Here is a 20579-nt window from a genome sequence, read left to right as displayed (position 1 = left end):
TTTAAATTTGTGTTTTTAGACTCGATGATAAAAAAAATAGGTATACTTACCTACCTAGTACCTACCAAGATTTTATGAAATGCATTTTACATGATACTTGAGTTGCTACTCAACGATATAAACTCATTTATGTACTTTAGTTTATTCGTGGTTAATTTCAAATTTCTGCTGCAGCATTGATTTGTTGTTTTTTTTTTCGAATAAGTTACCTAAACCTACTCGCGATCGTTCATCATGAATTTCTTTGGCATATTTGTGTGTTTTTTCATGGTGTGTGTGGCATCATTGAACACTATTTTTTGTCAAAATTGTGTTGCTCCTGGAAAACTTTGCAATATTGGACAACGATGTTGCTATTCAACGGCAACATGTGCAGTTAAGCTCCACTGCCCACATATCAGAATTAATTGATTAAAAACAGTGTATTAAAATAAAACAGTCTGCGATTCCAGTCTATAGATTTATTTGAATGCATTAAGTATACTTTAGGTACTTATTTTTAAAAACAATTTCAAAAATAATTACGTAGTTAATGCGAATATGTTTTTAAAATTGCACTTGCTGAAATAAAGATTGAATTTTTAAAATTTTTAAACGATATTTTCCATGATTTCATTTTTAGAATGTTGAAATTTTCCGTAAAATTTGAAGGTTTTTCTGAAGGAGAGATCTTCCTAGCTGATTTTTTGTACTGCAAATCAAATCACATGTGTGAAAGGCCAGGTAGAAAGCTGATTTTTGATACAAGGGTCTATTTTATGAGGGTCTTTGAATGACTCGAAGAAAATGGAATAAATATGTGTCTGACTCACTGAATTTTAAACTGTGCCTGACTCAACCACAAGTATTCGCTTTGGTCTCTTTGCACCTCCAGATTGAGAACTGTGTCTGATTCAACCATAAGTTCTCATTTGGGTATGAAAACACCCACTGATTATTCAATTCAATTTTTAATATGTACCTAGTAGGTATTAGAAAAATTGACATGATTCGTGATTCGAATCATTTTACAAATGATTCTCCAGACTGGTGATTCGAAGTGAACGAATCGCTAAGATTGAAAGTGATTCGTGATTCTAATCAATTTTTACTTGATTCTGCCATTTCCTGCAAGGAATAGATAAAAATATTATTATAATAAGTATGGGTAGGTATTTCCCTAATACTAAGTAATGGTGTTATCGTAATTATGTTTTTCGAAAATTACACACAAAAAGTTTCATTTCATTTTTCTTTGTAAAATGTCAACTTAGGTGGTAACGAACTAGCGATAACATGTTACTTATTATGTCATGTTGTGTGTATTGCTTTATGGACGTCAATGTCTTTTACTTCACCTCCCTTTCTCATTTATCTTTTTTCAAGTAAATGACAAAATACTGAAATTTTATGAGACGCGATTGTTGAAATTTTTTAACGAGGTTCAAAGTGTAGGTACTTACTTAGTACGTAGGTAACTATTTTACAAACTCGAGATATTTTTGAAAAAGTATAGATATTATTATTGGTAGATAGTTGTTATGACATTTTTTCTATTCATTTCTCCGAAGGTTTCAAAATGTTATTATTTATTAGGTAGGTATCTAATACACCTTTTTCCCCCTTCCACAGTTCATTCAGGCAAGTAAAACTCTTTTTGGTTCTTCTAGAAAAATGTTTGCAAGTGAATGATGATTAGAAAATGTCTGTGAAAAGTTGTGAAAAAAGGAAATTAAATTTTTGAGGCAACTGCGTCTAGTTTTGAACAAGATTCGGCGTTTTTTTCTTTCTTTGAAACAAATTAAAAATAGTTTGATTTTTTTCCTTCAAATCAAGTGCTGAGTTTTTGTGAGCATAGGATAGGGAGGGAGGAGGTCCTGAAATTTTCAGAATTCAATTAAAATTAAGTTTTTTTTGTAGCTGTGCTGCCGTGGTGCCAGGCTTATCTACTCGTATACTTAGTGTCTAGACTTATCTTTGTGTTTTATTTCTGAAAAAGTAAACTCGTTTCTAGGATATAATTTTATCAAAAAAATTTCATGTGACAAGTAAATAGCTTTTGTCTTTCAACTCAATGGTAATGCATTCGAGTTCTACTCACATTCATCTGCTTTTTACAGTCCCTATCTACTTACGTTTCAATTTTTGAATACTACTACTGGTTGGTAATATTTTGAAAAAATTGCAGTGTTGTTTTAATTTCACAAAGTAATTATGAATTCCAGTGAAATATTCACTTTTGTTTTTATGATAATGGTGGCATTGATACAATTCGGCTCTTCTGACGATTGTGTAAATCCAAGAGGCGATTGCAGTTCTAAAAAATGCTGCTATGGACAATGTTTGTTTGGAAGATGTCCCATCATTCCTCCATAATAATAATTCATGAAGGTGTAAAAACAAATCTTAGATTTGATTTAATAATGATTTTGAATTTGTGCAACTTATTATTTTAAGAATCATTTTAATTAGGTAGTACTTGCTGACCTAGGTACTTGAATAAAAATACGTCATTTTGAATTTTTTCCCTCGTGGTGTTATGTTTGTTTGTTTTTTTTACAATAATTTCAAAAACATTGTCAAATAAAAAAATCTATTTTTGAAAGCTGGACATGATTTCAGGCACTCATTAGTTTTTCGCCCAAATGCTGAAAATCCAGACAAAATACGAGCATTGGAAATCATTTCAATGGTGGAAATTCGTTGAAATTTTCCCCAAAGAGCATAGCCAGGTAAAATAGGTGATTTGGTTTTGTCCTTGGATTTTGAAACTAACCAGTGGAAATTGTTCCTTATGGTCCTAAACCCCAGTAATAAAATTTTCTGATTGCCAAATTTGAAAAAAATCGGTTGACAACAACTGTCAAACTAGGAAATTTTAAACTGAAATCGCAATTTCACCTCTTTTGATGGGGTTATAATTATGTTAATTTAGGGATCTGAAAATTTTATCAGTGGGATTTTGAACCTTAAGGAACAATTTCTGCTCGTAGTTTCAAAATCCAAGGACAAGGCCAAATCGTCTGTTTTAGGTATGTACTTATTTATTGTGAGCTAATATGCTTTTTCTAAAAGTCTGGTATCATTTCACGAAATCAATAATAATTTTTTCCTTCAAGCTTTCAAGATCAAGAATTTATCGCGATTTTTTCCAAGTTCCTTCTTAAAATTCAGATAAAGATGTTACCTTAAGCACTTACTTATTTATAAAAAATTGACCAGGTTTCCAAAACTCGCACATATTAAATTTTATAAAGACTTAGTCAACAGTTTTTCCCCAAAAGTCAGCATGATGCAAGTCAGCGTCATCGCGGATTGGCGTATTATATTTTGTAAAATTTTTGGAAAGACCCTCGGCACAGCGCAAAAAAACATGTCCCTGTTACAAGTGAAAAGATTAATTATTTCTTGGATATTATTTTATCGAAGTACCTTCACGTGGCCCTTTAGTAGATAGCTCGTATCTATTGACTCGATGGTAGTAAATTGAAATTATTCTATGCAGCGCATTATATTCACTTGTTTTTTCGTAACTCGTTTTAATTTTCGAGTATCTTCTTGCAGTACTGGTTTACTTGTTCGTAACACTATGAATTTCAGTAAAATATTTATATTTGTTTTTTTCATGATGCTGGTATTGATACAATTCGGTTGTTGTGATGATAGTTGCGCTCCGCCTGGACAAGATTGTAGCAAAAAAAGATGCTGTCATGCAGGATGTTTATCAAATAAGAAATGCGCCTGGCTTCGCATGTAAAATACCTTCTTGTGTGTCTAGTTCTCGATTAAGTAATCATAAGACTTTACAAAGTTGAATGATTAACTTCATTAAAAATTATAATTTGTGAAAATAAAATGTTTGAGATCATTTTCTGTAGGTACATATGTATATATACGTTAAAGTGAATTATTTTTCAAAATAAGTGAAATTATTATTTTTTATTCGCATTAATAGGTAGGAAATTTTTTCCAACATTTTTTTTCTATTATCATAGTCAATATTTTTGAACACTTTTAATCCGGTACTTGGATTGAGTGTATTTTTCATTCAATCGAGTGTCTCCTAAAAATCATGCAAAGCTTGAATAGTGTTTTTGCTACACTGAGTGTCACACATTGCTTCGGTGCTAAGTAATGTGCTAGAATGTGTTCAACGAATTCGAAAAGATTAGCTCATTTCTTGGATATTATTTTTTCGAAGTAATTTCACACGGCATTTAGTTACTGATGTCTTTTATCTTTTAACTTGATAGTAGTAAATTTGGATTCTATGAAGAGAATATTATTCATTTTTTGTTTTGTTTTCCATATTACCTATATCGGTTCACTGTTTGAGTGTCTTCAGTTTACCTACTTATATTTTGATAAAATTTCAGCACCTACTGGTTTATTTAGTTGCAGCATTATGAATTTTTGTAAAATATTGGTATTCGTTTTTTCCATGGTGCTAGTATTGGCACAGTTTGGTTCTTGTAATGATAGTTGTGCTGGACCTGGACAAGATTGTAGTCAAAAAAGATGCTGTTACGGAGGATGTTTATCACATAAGACATGTGTCTGGTATCCCAAATGAAATACCTATTTGTTTATTTAATAATTCGTTATAACAAACGAGTAGGTATAGGATTTGCTATATTTACTTTTGCATATAGGTACGTATGTACTCGTACATATAAGTACTGAATTATTGATTCATTAAATTATTTTAGTTCAATAAAAATATATGGGAGTGGAATAATTGCATCAGTACATTTTGTTTGACGATTTGTTGTTCATTTTTTACTTCTACTCTTTTGTATCGGTTCATTTGTAAAAATTTTGGAAAGACCCCAGCACGGCGCAAAAAACATGTCGCGGTCAAAAAGATAACCTATTTCTTGGATATCGTTTTATCGAAGTAACTTTACATGGCCCTTAAAAGATAGCTCGTATCTTTTGACCCGATGCTAGCAAACTTGAAATTGTATGCAGCGTATTGTATTCACTTGTTTTTTGTAACTCGTTCTAATTTTCGAGTGTCTTCAATTTATATTTTTATAAAATTGCAATACGTACTGGTTTACTTGTTCGTGGCATTATGAATTTCTGTAAAATATTCATATTTATTTGTTTCATCATGCTAGTATTGGTACAGTTTGGTTCTTGTGATGATTGTATTTCACCTGGAGGAATTTGTAGCGAAGAATTAAGATGCTGTTATGCAGGATGTTCAAATGGGAAATGTATCTATCTTCCCAAATAAAATGTCTACTTGTGTATCTAATAATTCGTTATACAAAACGTGTATGTTGGTATATAGGATTTGTTAAATCAACTTTTGCATATAAGTACTAAATTGATTCATTATAAATTATTTTAGTTAGACGAAAATAATACATATTATGAGAGTGAAATAATTGCATCAGTACACTTTGTTTGACGATTCGTTATTCACTTTTTACTTCTACTCTTTTGTAGTCATTTATCCCCAAGTTTAAAATCCGATAAAAAAAATTGTAAAATCAGATACTTAACTGTGCTATGACTGAAAAACGCTGGAAATTGATCTAATTTTTTCCATTAATAAGATTTTGGTAGCTACCAAAATCTTATTAAGAATTAATGAAATTTATCAATTTTCTTTCTTTCATTTTTGTTTCCAAAAGTCGGACGTGATAAATTATGAAAAATTCAACTATTTTCCCCAAGTTTTCAAAAGTCAGCACGATGCAGACCAGCGTCATCGTGGATTGACGCATTATTTGTAAAAATTTTAGGAAGACCCCTCGGTGAGGTGCAAATAATCATGTTCCTGTTAAAAAGATTACCCTATTTCTTGGATATTGTTTTATCGAAGTAACTTTACATGGCCCTTGATAGATAGGTAGCTTGTATCTTTTGACTCGATGGTCGTAAAATTGAAATTTTATGCAGCGCATTATATTCACTTATTCTTTGTACCTAACTCGTTTTCATTTTCGAGTGTCTTCAGTTTATATTTTGATAAAATTGCAGTATTGGTTTACTTTTCTATTTATTTAATGTAATAATTTTTTAATTATTTTTATTTATTAAAACCATGCCTATGGAGGTGGAATAACTGCATCAATTTCATTTAGTTCGATGATTATAGATTAATAGCTGCTTATTTTTTTATGTCAACTCTTCTGCATCGCTTTGGTGCAATTTTGAAATATTATACATGCTTACTCATTTTTTCAAAAGTAAGAGGAACAAAGTGAACAAGTAAAAGTTCCCAACTCGGAAAAATTATTAAGTAATCATAAGACTTTACAAAATTGAAACATTAATTTTTCATTAAATATTACAATACCTACGTATCACAAATAAAATGTTTTGAGATCATTTTCTGTACGTTAAAGCGAAGAATTTTTTAAAAGAAGTAAAATTATTTTTTTGTTTGCATTAATGAGAAATTTTTTCCCAACATTTTTCTCTTCTCATACGCTCAATATCTTTGGATACCTACTCTTCTTAATGTGGTACTTCGATTGAGTGTATTTTTTATCAAATGGACGTGTCTTCCAAAAATTTTGGAAAGCTTGATTCTGTTTTTTTTTTTTTTTTGCTACAGTGAGCGCTATAAGTAGGTACTTATTGCTTCGGTGCTAATGAGCCAGAATTTACGATAAAAACGCATCTAGCATTAACGTAATTATTCATAGTGCTTTTGAATGTGTTCAAAGAATTCAAAAAGAGTAGCTCATTTCTTGGATATTATTTTTTCGAAGTACTTAATTTTACATGACACTTAGTAACCAATGTCTCTTATCTTTTAACTCGATAGTAGCAAATTTGGATTCTATGGAGAGCATATTATTATTCGTTTGTTTTCCATATTACAATCGGTTCACTTTTTGAGTATCTTCAATTTATATTTTGATAAAATTGCAGTACCTACCTACTGGTTTATTTCGTTGCAGCATTATGAATTTTTGTAAAATATTGGTATTCTTTTTTTCCATGATGTTAGTATTGGTACAGTCTGGTTCTTGTAAAGATAGTTGTGCTAGAGTTGGAGAAGATTGTAGCCAAAAGAGATGCTGTCGCGGAGGATGTTCATTACTTAAGAAATGTTACAACTACGAGATAGGTCCCGAATAAAATACCTACGAGTACTTGTTTGTCTGATCATTCATTGTAGAAAACGAGTACTTAGGTATTGGATTTGTCAGATTGACTTTGCATACCTAATTACCTAGTTAATGTGATGTTTTTAAAATTGGACTTGCTGAAATAAAGATTGAATTTTTAAAATTTTTAAACGATATTTTCCATGATTACATTTTTAAAATGTTGAAATTTTTCGTAAAATTTGAAGGTTTTTCTGAAGAAGAGATCTTCCTAGCTGATTTTTTGTACTGCAAATCAAATCACATGTGTGAAAGGCCAGGTACTTAGAAAGCTGATTTTTGATACAAGGGTCTATTTTATGAGGGTCTTTGAATGACTCAAAGAAAATGGAATAAACATGTACCTACTGATTACACTTATGTGTCTGACTCAACCACAAGTATTCACTTGGGTCTCATTACACCCACAGATTAAGAACTGTGTCTGATTCAACCACAGATCCTCACTTGGGTATATGAAAACACCCACTGATTATTCAATTAAATTTTCAAACGTATTCGAAAAATTGACACGATTCGTGATTCGAATCATTTTACAAGAGATTCTCCAGATTGGCGATTCGAAGTGATCGAATAGCTAAAATTGAAAATGATTCGTGATTCTAATCAATTTTTACGTGATTCTTCCAATTCTTGCCAGGAATAGGTAGATAAGAATATTATTAAAATAAGTAGGTAGGTATTTTCCTAATACTAAGTACCTACATGGTGTTATCGTAGTTCGTAGTAATGTTTTTCGAAAATTATACATACAAAAAATTTCATTTCATTTTTCTTGGTAAAATGTCAACTTAGGTGGTAACGAACTAGCGATAACATGTTGCTTATTATGTCATGTTGTGTGTATTGCTTTATGGACGCCGATGTCTTTTACTTCACCTCCCTTTCTCCTTCATATTTTTTCAAGTAAATGACAAAATACTGAAATTTTATGAGATCGTTGAAATTTTTTGACGAGGTTCAAAGTGTACCTACCTACTTGGTACGTATCTACTTTAAAAACTCGAGATACATATGTACTTTTGAAAAAGTATAGATATTGGTAGATAGTTTATATGACAGTTTTTCTATTCATTTCTTTGAAGGTTTCAAAATACATAATATTATTATTTATCCGGTAGGTTCAGGTACCTAATGCACTTTTTTCCCCCTTTCACAGTTCATTCAGGTAAATAGAACTCTTTTTGGTTCCCCTAGAGAAAAATTTTCGAGTGAATGATGTTTAGAAAATTTTAGTGAAAAGTTGTGAAAAAAAGAAATTAAATTTTGAGTTAACTGCGTTTATTTTTGAACAAGATTCGGAATTTTTTTTATCTTTCTTTGAAACAATTAAAAATACATAGTTTGATTTTTTTTCTTAAAATTAAATGCTGAATTTTTATAAGCGTTGAAGAGGGAGGAAGTCCTAAACTTTTCAGAATTAAATTAAAATTAAGTTTTTTGTAGCGTGCTGTGGTGCCAGGCTTATCTATACGTGTCTAGACCTATCTTTGTGTTTTATTTCTAAAAATGTAAACTCGTTTCTTGGATATAATTTTATCAAAAAAATTTCATGCGACAGGTAAATAGCTTTTGTCTTTTAACTCAATGGTAATGCATTCGAGTTCTGCTCACATTGGTCCGCTTTTCACAGTACCTACCTACCTAGACCTGTACCTACCTGTACCTACGTTTCAATTTTTGAATCTTTCACTAGTTGCGGTAATATTTTGAAAAAATTGCAGTGTTGTTTTAATTGCACGAAGTACATATTATGAATTGCTGTAAAATATTTACTTTTGTTTTTGTGATAATGATGGCATTGATACAATTTGGCTCTTCTGACGATTGTGTAAATCCAAGAGGCATTGGTGGCAACTATCCTGTAGCCTGTGTAGCTTCGGCTACACACGAGCCGATTTCGTGTGTAGCATGCTACACATGACACAGAAATAAAAAGTGCAACTAGTCAATGAAGTAATTTTGGACATTCTAAAAAAAATTTCTCAATAAAAAATTTTTCAATTGGGAAAAGAATTCATTTTCGCACAACTATTTTTTCTTTTCAAGAATACCTAACTATTCGTCAAGTATTACGTATTAGTTCGATGGTTCGACATCCATGAAGTTGATCCTCATAATGAATGGATTTCCAAAAATAGAATAAGAAGTTCAACTTTTTAAATTAGAAAATAACTAAAAAATAAATTTCGTTTTTTTTTTCGTTCAAATTATTGACTTTTGCCTGTTTAAGCGCGGGGGGGGGGAGTAATATCACAGTAATTTTGTGTCGAAATTCTTATGTTACACACGGGGAAAATTCAAGTTGCCACCCCTGCCAAGAGGCGATTGCAGTTCTAAAAAATGCTGCTATATGGACAATGTTTGTTTGGAAGATGTCCCATTATTCCTCCATAGTAATAATTCATTAAGTATGAAAACAAATCTTAGATTTGATTTAATAGTGCTTTTGAATTTGTACAACATATTATTTTAAGAATTATTTTAATTCGGTACTTGCTGAACTAGGTACTGAATAAAAATACGTCCTAAACCCCAGTGATAAAATTTTCTGATTGCCAAAGAGAAAATTCGGTTGACAACAACTGTCAAACTAGGAAATTTTAAATTGAAATTGCAATTTCACCCCTTTTGAAGGAGTTTTAGGTGATTTGGCGATCTGAAAATTTTATCAGTGGGATTTTGGACCGTATAGAACAACTTCTGCTTGTTAGTTTCAAATTCCAAGGACAAAACCAAATCGTCTATTTCACTCAGCTAATATCTATGCTCATATTACGAAATCAACAATCATTTTTTTTCCAAGTTCCTTCTCAAAATTTTTTGGAAAGACCCCCGGCACAGTGCCAAAAAAACATGTCTCTGTTACGAGTAAAAAGATTAATAATTTCTTGGATATTGTTTTATCGAAGTAACTTCACGTGGCCCATCGTAGATAGCTCGTATCTTTCGACTCGATGGTAGCAACTTGAAATTTAATGCAGTGCATTGTATGTATATGTATATTCATTTGTTTTTCGTAACTAGTTTTAATTTTCGAGTGTCTTCTTGCAGTACTGGTCTACTTGTTCGTAACACTATGGATTTCACTAAAATATTCGTATTTGTTTTTTTCATGATACTAGTATTGGCACAGTTTGGTTTTTGTAAGGATTGTGTTCAACCTGGAGAAAATTGCAGCAAAAGAAGATGCTGTCTTGCAAGATGCATAAACGGATATTGTCCCTTTCTTGACAAATAAAATGCCTTCTTGTGTATCTAATTATTCGTTATAAAAAAACCAGTAGGTAATAGGATTTGTTAGATCAACTTTTGCATATAAGTACCTACCTATTAAATTGATTCATTGAATTATATTTTAATTAGATAAAAATATAACTATGGGAGTGGAATAATTGCATCAGTACATTTTGTTTGACAATTCGTTGCTCATTTTTTACTTTTATTGAGAAATTTTGTTTTACAAAAAATCACCGAGAAAGAGGGGCACAGGGGTTAGATAACACTAGGCAACAATTTTTGACCTTTTTTTTGTTTTCGGGTTAAAAATGGGCTTAATCGATAGTTTAGACCCTAAAACAAAAAACAGAGTGGGATTTTTCAATTTGAGTTGTTTTTGTGGTCAGGAGAGATGATCAAAGTTGCAAAAATGGCCGTTTTTGCCCTACTTCGTGAGTTTGTGGCGACATCAGTATTCAGTTTCAAAAAAAACCAAGGTCATATTCGGATTCTACGCACTTTTTCAAGTAAACATCTTTACCAGATTTTTGATTTTCGAACATTCAAGCGCATACGGAAGATTTTCGTTTGTAACACGAGATTTTTACTGCAGGAGAGCCTCGCCCGCGCGAACACGGTTCCGCGCCACGATTACGTCGTGGAGTAACGCCAGCGTTGCGCGCTCCGAGTTTTAAAATATGTTTCAAACAAAAATCTTCCGTATACGCTTGAGTGTTCGAAAATCAAAAATCTGGTAAAGATGTTTACTTAAAAAAGTGCGTAGAATCCGAATATGACCTTGATTTTTTTTGAAACATGATACTGATGTCGCCACAAACTCGTGAAATATGGCAAAAACGGCCATTTTCGCAACTTTGATCATCTCTCCTGACTACAAAAACAACTCAAATTGAAAAACCTCACTCTGTTTTTTGTTTTAGGATCCAAACTATCGATTAAGCCCATTTTCAACCCGAAAACAAATATGCCGTTGCCTAGTGTAATTCATGATATGTAATTGATAACGTAAGTTGGGTTACACCGTATCAAAATGCTTCATTGGAAAAAAACATCTAAAAACGGAGATGCTAACAAAAAAATTTTAAAGTACGAAAAAATTGAGAAATTCGATCCAAATTCTGGTTAATGGTATAATTGGGCGTATTTTATTATAATTACCTACTATTGCGAGAAAAAAAAATGTTCAGCCCAAATTGACCAATTTTACACCGAAAAAATGAAAAAACAATTTTTAGCATTGTTGAAGGTCTTCCATCCATATAAAAAATTTTGAAAAAGGTATATGTATTTATAATTTTTTCATTACACCTCTGAAAAAACTTACTGAAAGTGCCGTTTAAAAGCTAAAAATGCGCGTTTTGTAGTAAGTAGCTGATATCTCGTAGGTATCTTCAAACTCGATAGTAGCAAATTTGGATTCTATGAAGAGCACGTTATTGATTTGTTTTCCATGTTCTTTTATCGAAGTAACTTCAAAATGGCCCTTAGTCAATTGCTGGTATCTTTTGACTCGATGATAGCAAAATTTGAAATTCTACGAAGCGTGTTTTTCGTAACTTGTTTTAATTTTTGAGTGTCCTGCAGTACTGGTTAACTTGTTCGTAGCATTATGAATTTCAGTAAAATCTTCATATTTGTTTTTTTCATGATGCTGGTATTGATAGAATTCGGTTGTTGTGATAATACTCGTAATTGCCGTGGACCTGGACAAAAATGTAGCCGTAAAAAAAGATGCTGTTATGCAGGATGTTTGAATGGGAAATGTATCTTTCTTCCCAAAAAGAATACCTAGGTACTTTTGCATCTAACAATTCGTTATAAAAACCAGTAGGTATAGGATTTGTTAGATTAACTATTTTAGTTGAATAATAAAATAGATGTAAGGTATGGGAATGGAATAATTGCATCAGTACATTTTGTTTAACCATTCGTTGCTCAGTTTTTATGGGGGCTGGGGGCTAAGTAAGTACTTGGGTTGTTCAGGATCATTAATGTTTCCTTGAAAAACTAAAATTACTCGTAATTTTTTGTTTGCATTAATAGGAAATTTTTTTCCAGAATTTTTTTCTTATCATGCTTAATATTTTTAAACATTCTTAATATGTATGTTACCTACCTACTTCAATTGAGTGTATTCTTGGAAAGCTTGATTCAGTGCTTTTGAATGTGCTCGACGAATTCAAAAATATTAGACCATTTCTTGGATTTTATTTTTTTCGAAGTAACTTCACATGGCACTTGGTTAATAACTGATGCCTCTTATCTTTTAACTCGATAGTGGCAAATTTGGATTCCTAGAAGATCATGTTAATATTCATTTTGTTTTCCATATTATTATCGTTTCCATTTTTGAGTGTCTTCAGTTTATATTTTGATAAAATTGCAATACCTACTGGTTCGTTTGGTTGCAGCATTATGAATTTTTGTAAAATATTGGTATTCGTTTCTTCCATGATCCTAGTATTGGTTCAGTTTGGTTCTTGTGATGATAGTTGTGCTAGACCAGGACAAGATTGTAGCAAAAAAAGATGCTGTCATGCAAGATGTTTATCAAATAAGAAATGTGATTGGCTTCACATGTAAAATACTTACTTGTCTACCTAATAATTCGTTATAAAAAACGAGTAGATATTGGACTTGTTAGATTAACTCTTGCATAATAAGCATTGAATTGATTCATAAAATTATTTTAGATATGGTACACGAAAATATATGGGAATGGAATAAAATTGCGTACATTTTGTTTGACAATTCGTTACTCACTTTTTCCTTCTACTCTTTTGTAATAGTCATTTTCCCCCAAGTTTTCAAGAGTCTGATGATAATATTGGGATATCAAAAATTCGTCTTATTTCTTTCGAATGTGTTTGAAAATCAGATATAAAACTTTCGCAATTGATCAAATTTCCTCTAAACTTTTAATAGTCTACTAAATACTGATACTCATCAAGAATTACATGCAATTTTTTCCAAGTTCCTTCTCAAAAGTTGTACAAAATATTGCAAAATGAAATTTTACTTCAAGCATTACCTACAGGAAATTGGCCAGTTTTGTTTTGTTTCCAAAAGCTGAACATGATACATTACGAAAAATTCAACAATTTTTCCCAAGTTTTCGAAGGTTAACATGATAGGTATATGCAGTGTAATCTTGGATTGGTTGTCTTGTAAAAATTTTTGGAAAGACCCGGTGCAGGTCAAAAAACATGTCACTGTCAAAAAGATTAACCCATTTCTTGGATATTGTTTTATCGAAGTAACGAAATAAATTTACGTGGCCCTAGATAGCTCGTATCTTTTGACTCGATGGTGGCAAACTTGAAATTCTATGCAGCGCATTATATTCACTTTTTTTTTCGTAACTCGTTTTAATTTTCGAGTGTCGTTCAGTTTATATTTTTATGAAATTGCGATACTGGTTTAAGTGTCCGCAGCATTATGAAATTCAGTGAAATATTCATATTTGTTTTTTTCGTGATGCTAATACTAGTACAGTTTGGTCCTTGTGATAGTTGTGATGGACCTGGACGCTCTTGCAGCTCTGGAACATGCTGCTATGGAAACTGTTTGTATGGGACATGTCCCATTATGCCTCCATAATAATAGTTCATGTGTAAAAACAAACCTTAGAATTGATTTAAAATAATGATTTTGAATTTGTGCAACACATAATTTTAAAAATTATTTTAATTAGGCACTTGCTTACCTAAGTAGTTGAATAAAAATATAGGATTTGCGTTTGACGTTTGTACATCTTGTTCTATGGTGGGTTGTTCATTTCACATTTTGAATAGATTAATAGATACGAACTCAAAATAAGTACATCATTTATATGCAATTTCATAGAAATTTAAAATCTTTGATTTTTTTCACTCATTTTAATCAGTCAGGTTTTTTTCAATTGGAAAAATGCACCCACAGGTAAAAAAAATGAAAGATTTTTAATTCCATAAGATTTGCTATGTCTTGAAAACTATGTAAATTGATCAAATTTCTTCTAAACTTTTAATAGTCTTCTAAATATTTATCAAGAATTAATCGCAATTTTTTCCAAGTTCTTTCTCAAAAGTTGGACGAAATTTTGCAAAATAAGATTTTACCTCAAGTACATTTATATTACCTAACAACAGGGAATTGATTAATTTTTTTTTTGTTTCCAAAAGTTGGACATGATAAATTATGAAAAATTCAACTATTTCCCCCAAGTTTTCAAAAGTCAGCATGATGCAAGCCAGCGTCATCGTGAATTGACGTCTTATTTGTAAACATTTTGGGAAGACCCCTCGGTGCGGTGCAAATAATCATGTTCCTGTTAAAAAGATTACCCTATTTCTTGGATATTGTTTTATCGAAGTAACTTTACACTGCTCTTAGTAGATAGCTCGTATCTTTTGACTCGATGGTAGCAAACTTGAAATTTAATGCAGTGCATTGCATTCGCTTATTTTTCGTAACTCGTTTTCATTTTTGAGTGTTTTCAGTTTATATTTTGATAAACTTGCAGTATTGGTTTACTTGTTCGTAGCATTATGGATTTCAGTAAAATATTCATATTTGTTTTTTTCATGATGCTAGTATTAGTACAGTTTAGTTCTTGTGATAATAGTTGTGCTGGACCTGGACAAGATTGTAGCACAAAAAAATGTTGTCGTGGCGCGTGTCTCGGAGGAAAGTCATGTGTCCGGTTTCAATGATGGGAATATGTGTGTTTGATATTACAGTACTTAATTCATTACACAAGAGAAGTTTCATATTCAATTTGATAGCAATGTATTCTATCTACATATTTAATGTATTAATTGTTCAATTATTTTAATTTATTAAAACCATGTCTATGGGGGTGGAATAACTGCATAAATTTCATTTAGTTCGATGATTATAGCTGCTTATTTTTTCATGTCAACTTTTCTGCATTGCTTTGATGCAATTTTGAAAAATTATACCTGTCTACTTATTTTTTCAAAAGTAAGAGGAACAAAGTGAACAAGTAAATGTTCCCAACTCGGAAAAATTATTAAGTAGGTAATCATAAGACTTTACAAAATTTAAAGATTAATTTTTCATTAAATATTATACCTAAAACATATCACAAATAAAATGTTTTGAGATCATTTTCTGTACGTTAAAGTGAAGAATTTTTCAAAAGAAGTAAAATTATTTTTTTGTTTGCATTAATGAGACATTTTTTCCCAACATTTTTCTCTTATCATATGCTCAATAATTTTGGATGCTCTTCATAATGTGGTACTTCGATTGAGTATTTTTTATCCAATGGACGTGTCTTCCAAAAATTTTGGAAAGCTTGATTCTGTTTTTTTTTGCTACAGTGAGCACTATATACTTATTGCGTCATTGCTAATGAGCTAGAATTTTCGCACGATAAAAACGCATCTAGCATTAATGTAATTATTCATAGTGCTTTTGAATGTGTTCAAAGAATTCAAAAAGATTAGCTCATTTCTTGGATATTATTTTTTCGAAGTACCTACCCAATTTTACATGGCACTTAGTAACTAATGTCTCTTATCTTTTAACTCGATAGTAGCAAATTTGGATTCTATGGAGAGCATATTATTATTCGTTTGTTTTCCATATTACAATCGGTTCACTTTTTGAGTATCTTCAATTTATATTTTGATAAAATTGCAGTACCTACTGGTTTATTTCGTTGCAGCATTATGAATTTTTGTAAAATATTGGTATTCGTTTTTTCCATGATGTTAGTATTGGTACAGTTTGGTTCTTGTAAAGATAGTTGTGCTGGAGATGGAGAAGATTGTAGCCAAAAGAGATGCTGTCGCGGAGGATGTTCATTACTTAAGAAATGTCACGATTACAAGATACATAATCCCAAATAAAATACATACAAGTACTTGTTTGTTTGATAATTCGTTATAGAAAACGAGTACCTACCTAGGTATAGGATTTGTTAGATTAACTTTTGCATATTAGAAAATTCATTCATTAAATTATTTTAGCTATAGATAAAAATATATGACAATGGAATAATTGCATCAGTACCTACATTTTGTTTGACGATTCGATGCTAACTTTTTACTTTCACTCATTTATATCGCGTTGGCTCAATTTTGAGAAAACGTCAAAAAATCACCGAGGAAGAGAAGCAAAATGTTTCGGTAGCTCATGATAGTTGATAATTGAAGTTAGGTACACCGTATCAAAATTCTTCATTGGGAAAGCCATGGTAAAACGCAAAAAAACATGTCCTTGTTACGAGTAAAAAGATTCATTTCTTGGATATTATTTTATCGAAGTAACTTCACGTGACTCTTAAAAGATAACTCGTATCTTTTGACTCGATGCTAGCAAACTTGAAATTGTATGCAGCGCATTGTATTTCACTTGTTTTTCTTAACTCGTTCTAATTTTCGAGGGTCTTCAGTTTTTATTTTGATAAAATTGACGTACTGGTTTACTTGTTCGTAGCATTATGAATTTCAGTAAAATATTCATGTTTGTTTTTTTTTAATGATGCTGGCATTGATACAATTCGGTTTTTGTGATAATGATTGCGCTCCACCTGGACAAGATTGTAGCCAAAAAAGATGCTGTTATGCAGGATGCATTAAAGGATACTGTGTCTATCTTCACAAATAAAATACCTACTTGTGTATCTAATAATTCGTTATAAAAAACGAGTAGGTATAGGACTTGTTAGATTAACTTTTGCATATAAGACGTATTGAATTGATTCATTAAATTATTTTACTTAATTATATACATGAGAATATACTGGAGTGGAACAATTGCATCAGTAGGTACATTTTGTTTGTCGATTCGTTGCTTTTTTTTTACTTCTACTCGTTTGTATCGCGTTAGCTCAACTTCAAAAGATAATATTTTACAAAAATTTAATGAGAAAAAGGGGCAATGTGTTTGGATAGTTCGCGATAGTTGATAATTTAGGTTACACCGCCGTATCAGAATTCTTCATTGGAAAAAACATCTAAAAACGGAAATTCTAACCAAAAAATTTTAAAGTACGACGATTCAGCTGAGGTATCCATGTTTATTTAACGCTTAAAAAAATTCATGAAGAACAATTTTTTAGTTAGACTTGATTTTTTAATTTTTCAAACTTCAACATTTTAAAAAACCCATCATTATGTATTGAGCTTCATCACGTCTATAAGTTTGAATGATGAAAAATAACCCATGATGATAAATGCCAGCTTTCACATTTTTGCCATCGAAACATAAATTCTTTCCGTGAATTTGTCTTATCACTGGTTCGATGGTTTATGAGTACCACGTCAATTCTACAGAAATTTTAACCTCACGCAGTTGAACAGTTATATGGAAAACATCAAACAATTGTATTGAACTAGCTCAATTCATTTTTCGTGCATTACTTAAGTGCATGTAGAAGGTACTCTTTCAAAAGTTGTGATTTTTGAAAAACCACATCTCCGTGAATTGCTGTAATTTAGGGCACTATGTACTCTACTCTGAAAATATTTTCACTTATTTTCATTGTGATCGTGTTATTGATTAATTGCGTGATTTGTGATGATAGTTTATGTGCCAGAGGTGGCCAGTACTGCGATCCAGGAGTGCTGTGTTGCGATGGAGAATGCGACATTCAAGGGTTCTGTCCGGTTCTTTTTAAATAATTTTATTTGAATATCATAATGATTCAAATTTGAGCATATGTGATGATTATTTGGTTATTTGTGGATGTCAATGGTGACGCAATTTTTCGAAAATTCGCATAAGTGCGTGCCCATTTGCTATACCTAGCTTTATGTACCTATCATAAATTTTCCATACTATCTTAATTTGTATATTTTCATTTTCACTGTAGATACTTGGATTAGTTTTTATTCAATCGTGTACTACCTGCACTTTACAAACATAGAAAGTTTGAGTCAGATTTTATGTATGTACATTGCGAAAAGTTTTCATAAGTGCATTATCAGTTAAAATATCACAGTTTTAATACTTCACTGAAGCTTTCGCTTATTACTCCATAGTTTTTAGACTCGTGGAAATTAATTTTCCTTGAAAAAAAATTGTATGGTTTTTAAGTTCTGAGAAAAAAGTAGATACCTAATCAGGAACATAATTGACACCTTGATAAACGAAAACGAATAGTGTAAGAAAGTGAGTATCCGCATTTATGGTGTCCCATTCATTTTTCGTAAGTTTGGAGAGTCATTATAGTGAAATTTCTAATCAGGCAATATGAAGTTTTTCTTAATAGTAGCCGTGATTGTTGTGTTAATCCAGTTTGCCTTTTGTACTCCCAATTGTAGTGGTGTCAAAAAAAGTTGCAATGATACAGTGAGATGTTGCATAGGAACATGTTTCCAGGGAGTGTGTCCATATTATTAGTAAAATTCGGATTGCTTGGTGCAATTGCATGTGAGATCACAAATCATTATTGTTTTTATATCTGTAAGCGTATATGTGGCAGCATCTTTAACACCAATGAGATTCTTATACATTTATTATTTCGATTGAATAAACAATGATTTATTGTACGAGTTTTATTATACACATACGAGAAGTATTATTCATAGTATTGATTACGAAGAGATCCTGTAAGTATTTTAATATTATTACGTTGGCCTTTTTAAATAAAGGTTCAAAGTTGAACCAAAATTGTTAGATTTGGTTTCTACTCATGGCCTTACAAACAGATTCAAGGCAGTTTCCAGCTATTTTGAACAGTTTTAGAGCCTCCAGCAAATTCCTAGAAATTATAATTTCGCTCATAAAATTATACCCAATCAAGTTGAAAAACTGAAATTGGGTTTTTATCACATTTTCAACCTCACAGATTGCCTTGAGCAGGTTTTGAGTCGTTCTGAAGCTTTCAGCGACATTTTAAAAATTCCAGTTTCCAAAAAAATGCACCCAGACACACGTTTGGTGCATGTTGAAGGCTTACTTGATCAATTTTCATTCATTAAATGTCGCAGGAGGTGGCTACCGTTCTAAACTTCCTCCAGTTGATCTAAAAGATTGAAATTTGTAGTGTAAGGTAATACGAGATTTCAGCTTTCTAACTTTGACGTGGTGCAATTTCATAAAAATTTTAATTTCAAAAAATTTCTCAAAATATAATGTTATAAGAAATTCGAAAAATTTAAATTTTTACGTTTGTTCACCCTCTAATCCTTAAATTTGGTACATTTTTACTAAAAATACTATTGAATATTTTTGACCCACTTACATGATGAAAAAAAATGGAACTTGTCCCTTTCCCAAAAAATGAAAAAATAATATACTTTTATGTTTTTTTTTTTCAAATATACTTAATCCTGGAATTCAGTCTATCTTTATCAGAAAAGCACTATTTAATGTTTTCGATTTGCCCTCTACCCCTCCCTACGTTCAAGATGAAAAAGTGGAACTTGGTCTTTTCTTAAAGTTTCTAAAAATAATTCAATTTAAATGGACAGATTAATTTCGTAATTATAAATCACCTTGATTTTTTTAAAGGTTTATTGTAACTAAATGAGTTGAACTAGCCAAGATTATTGCTTGGAGGACCTAGGGATTGATTTCAGTAATTGATTACTTTTACTTTTTCAAAACAAATAAAATAAAAAATAAATTTGAAAAAAAAACAAATTGAAATTTTTTTCAAATTCATTTTATTACCTATTTTTTTGAAGTGCTTTTGACCAATGTTGTTGACGAATCTTTTTGATCCATTAAATAAAAAATCCTCATATGTTCGTCTTTTTTTTCGAAAATGTCACATTTTTGAGCTTTTTTGAAATTTTCATTTTCCAATAAGATTTTTTTTCGAAAGTTCAACTTTTTTGTGATTTCGCCAATTGGGCAAGGCACCCTATCTCACTCTTCAATGCAATTCAATATTTTGTAGAGTATATATTTATGCGTTTTTTAATGTTTGTTTCTGTCATTTGAGGTCTTCTTGAGAATATTCCACTTACTCGACATTCTGTTTTTTTTTTGTTTGGTATTTTTCCGAAACGAGTTTATCATTTTTGTAAAAAAAAAAAAACGCTCTGGTCCACCCCGACTTCTCCTTTCCTGATTTCATTTTATGAAAGCTCAACAACCAATGTGTTCACCCAGAAGTGGACCATTTGGTCCCCGTATTCTATTCCAACTTTTGTCAAAAAATGTTTCCCAAAAAAGTGGTTTTAAGGGGCTGGGGCGGCGGAGGGCGAACTGTGAGTCAAAGTGAAACTTGTGTTGATCCAATTTAGATATCGAAAGCATCTTTAC

At 31.2% G+C, this 20579-nt stretch overlaps 1 protein-coding gene and 2 long non-coding RNA genes across 3 annotated transcripts in view; all 3 read left to right on the top strand.

The window, feature by feature from the left end:
- The window catches only part of Atg16 (Autophagy-related 16), a 452024-nt gene that overhangs the window by 307087 nt on the left and 124358 nt on the right, over positions 1-20579 (top strand). The window lies entirely within an intron of this gene.
- On the top strand, positions 1586-6384 carry LOC135840527 (uncharacterized). The gene is made up of 3 exons (XR_010557755.1): positions 1586-2470; positions 2602-2711; positions 3646-6384. It is a non-coding gene; the product is annotated as an uncharacterized LOC135840527 (long non-coding RNA).
- LOC135841563 (uncharacterized) lies at positions 7904-10539 on the top strand. The gene is made up of 2 exons (XR_010557944.1): positions 7904-8094; positions 10238-10539. It is a non-coding gene; the product is annotated as an uncharacterized LOC135841563 (long non-coding RNA).

This window comes from Planococcus citri, chromosome 3, assembly GCF_950023065.1.
Source record: "Planococcus citri chromosome 3, ihPlaCitr1.1, whole genome shotgun sequence".
In the NCBI taxonomy this organism is placed as follows: domain Eukaryota; kingdom Metazoa; phylum Arthropoda; class Insecta; order Hemiptera; family Pseudococcidae; genus Planococcus; species Planococcus citri.
The sequence above is the reverse complement of the archived record's forward strand: the minus strand, read 5'-3'. Positions and strand labels throughout refer to the sequence as shown.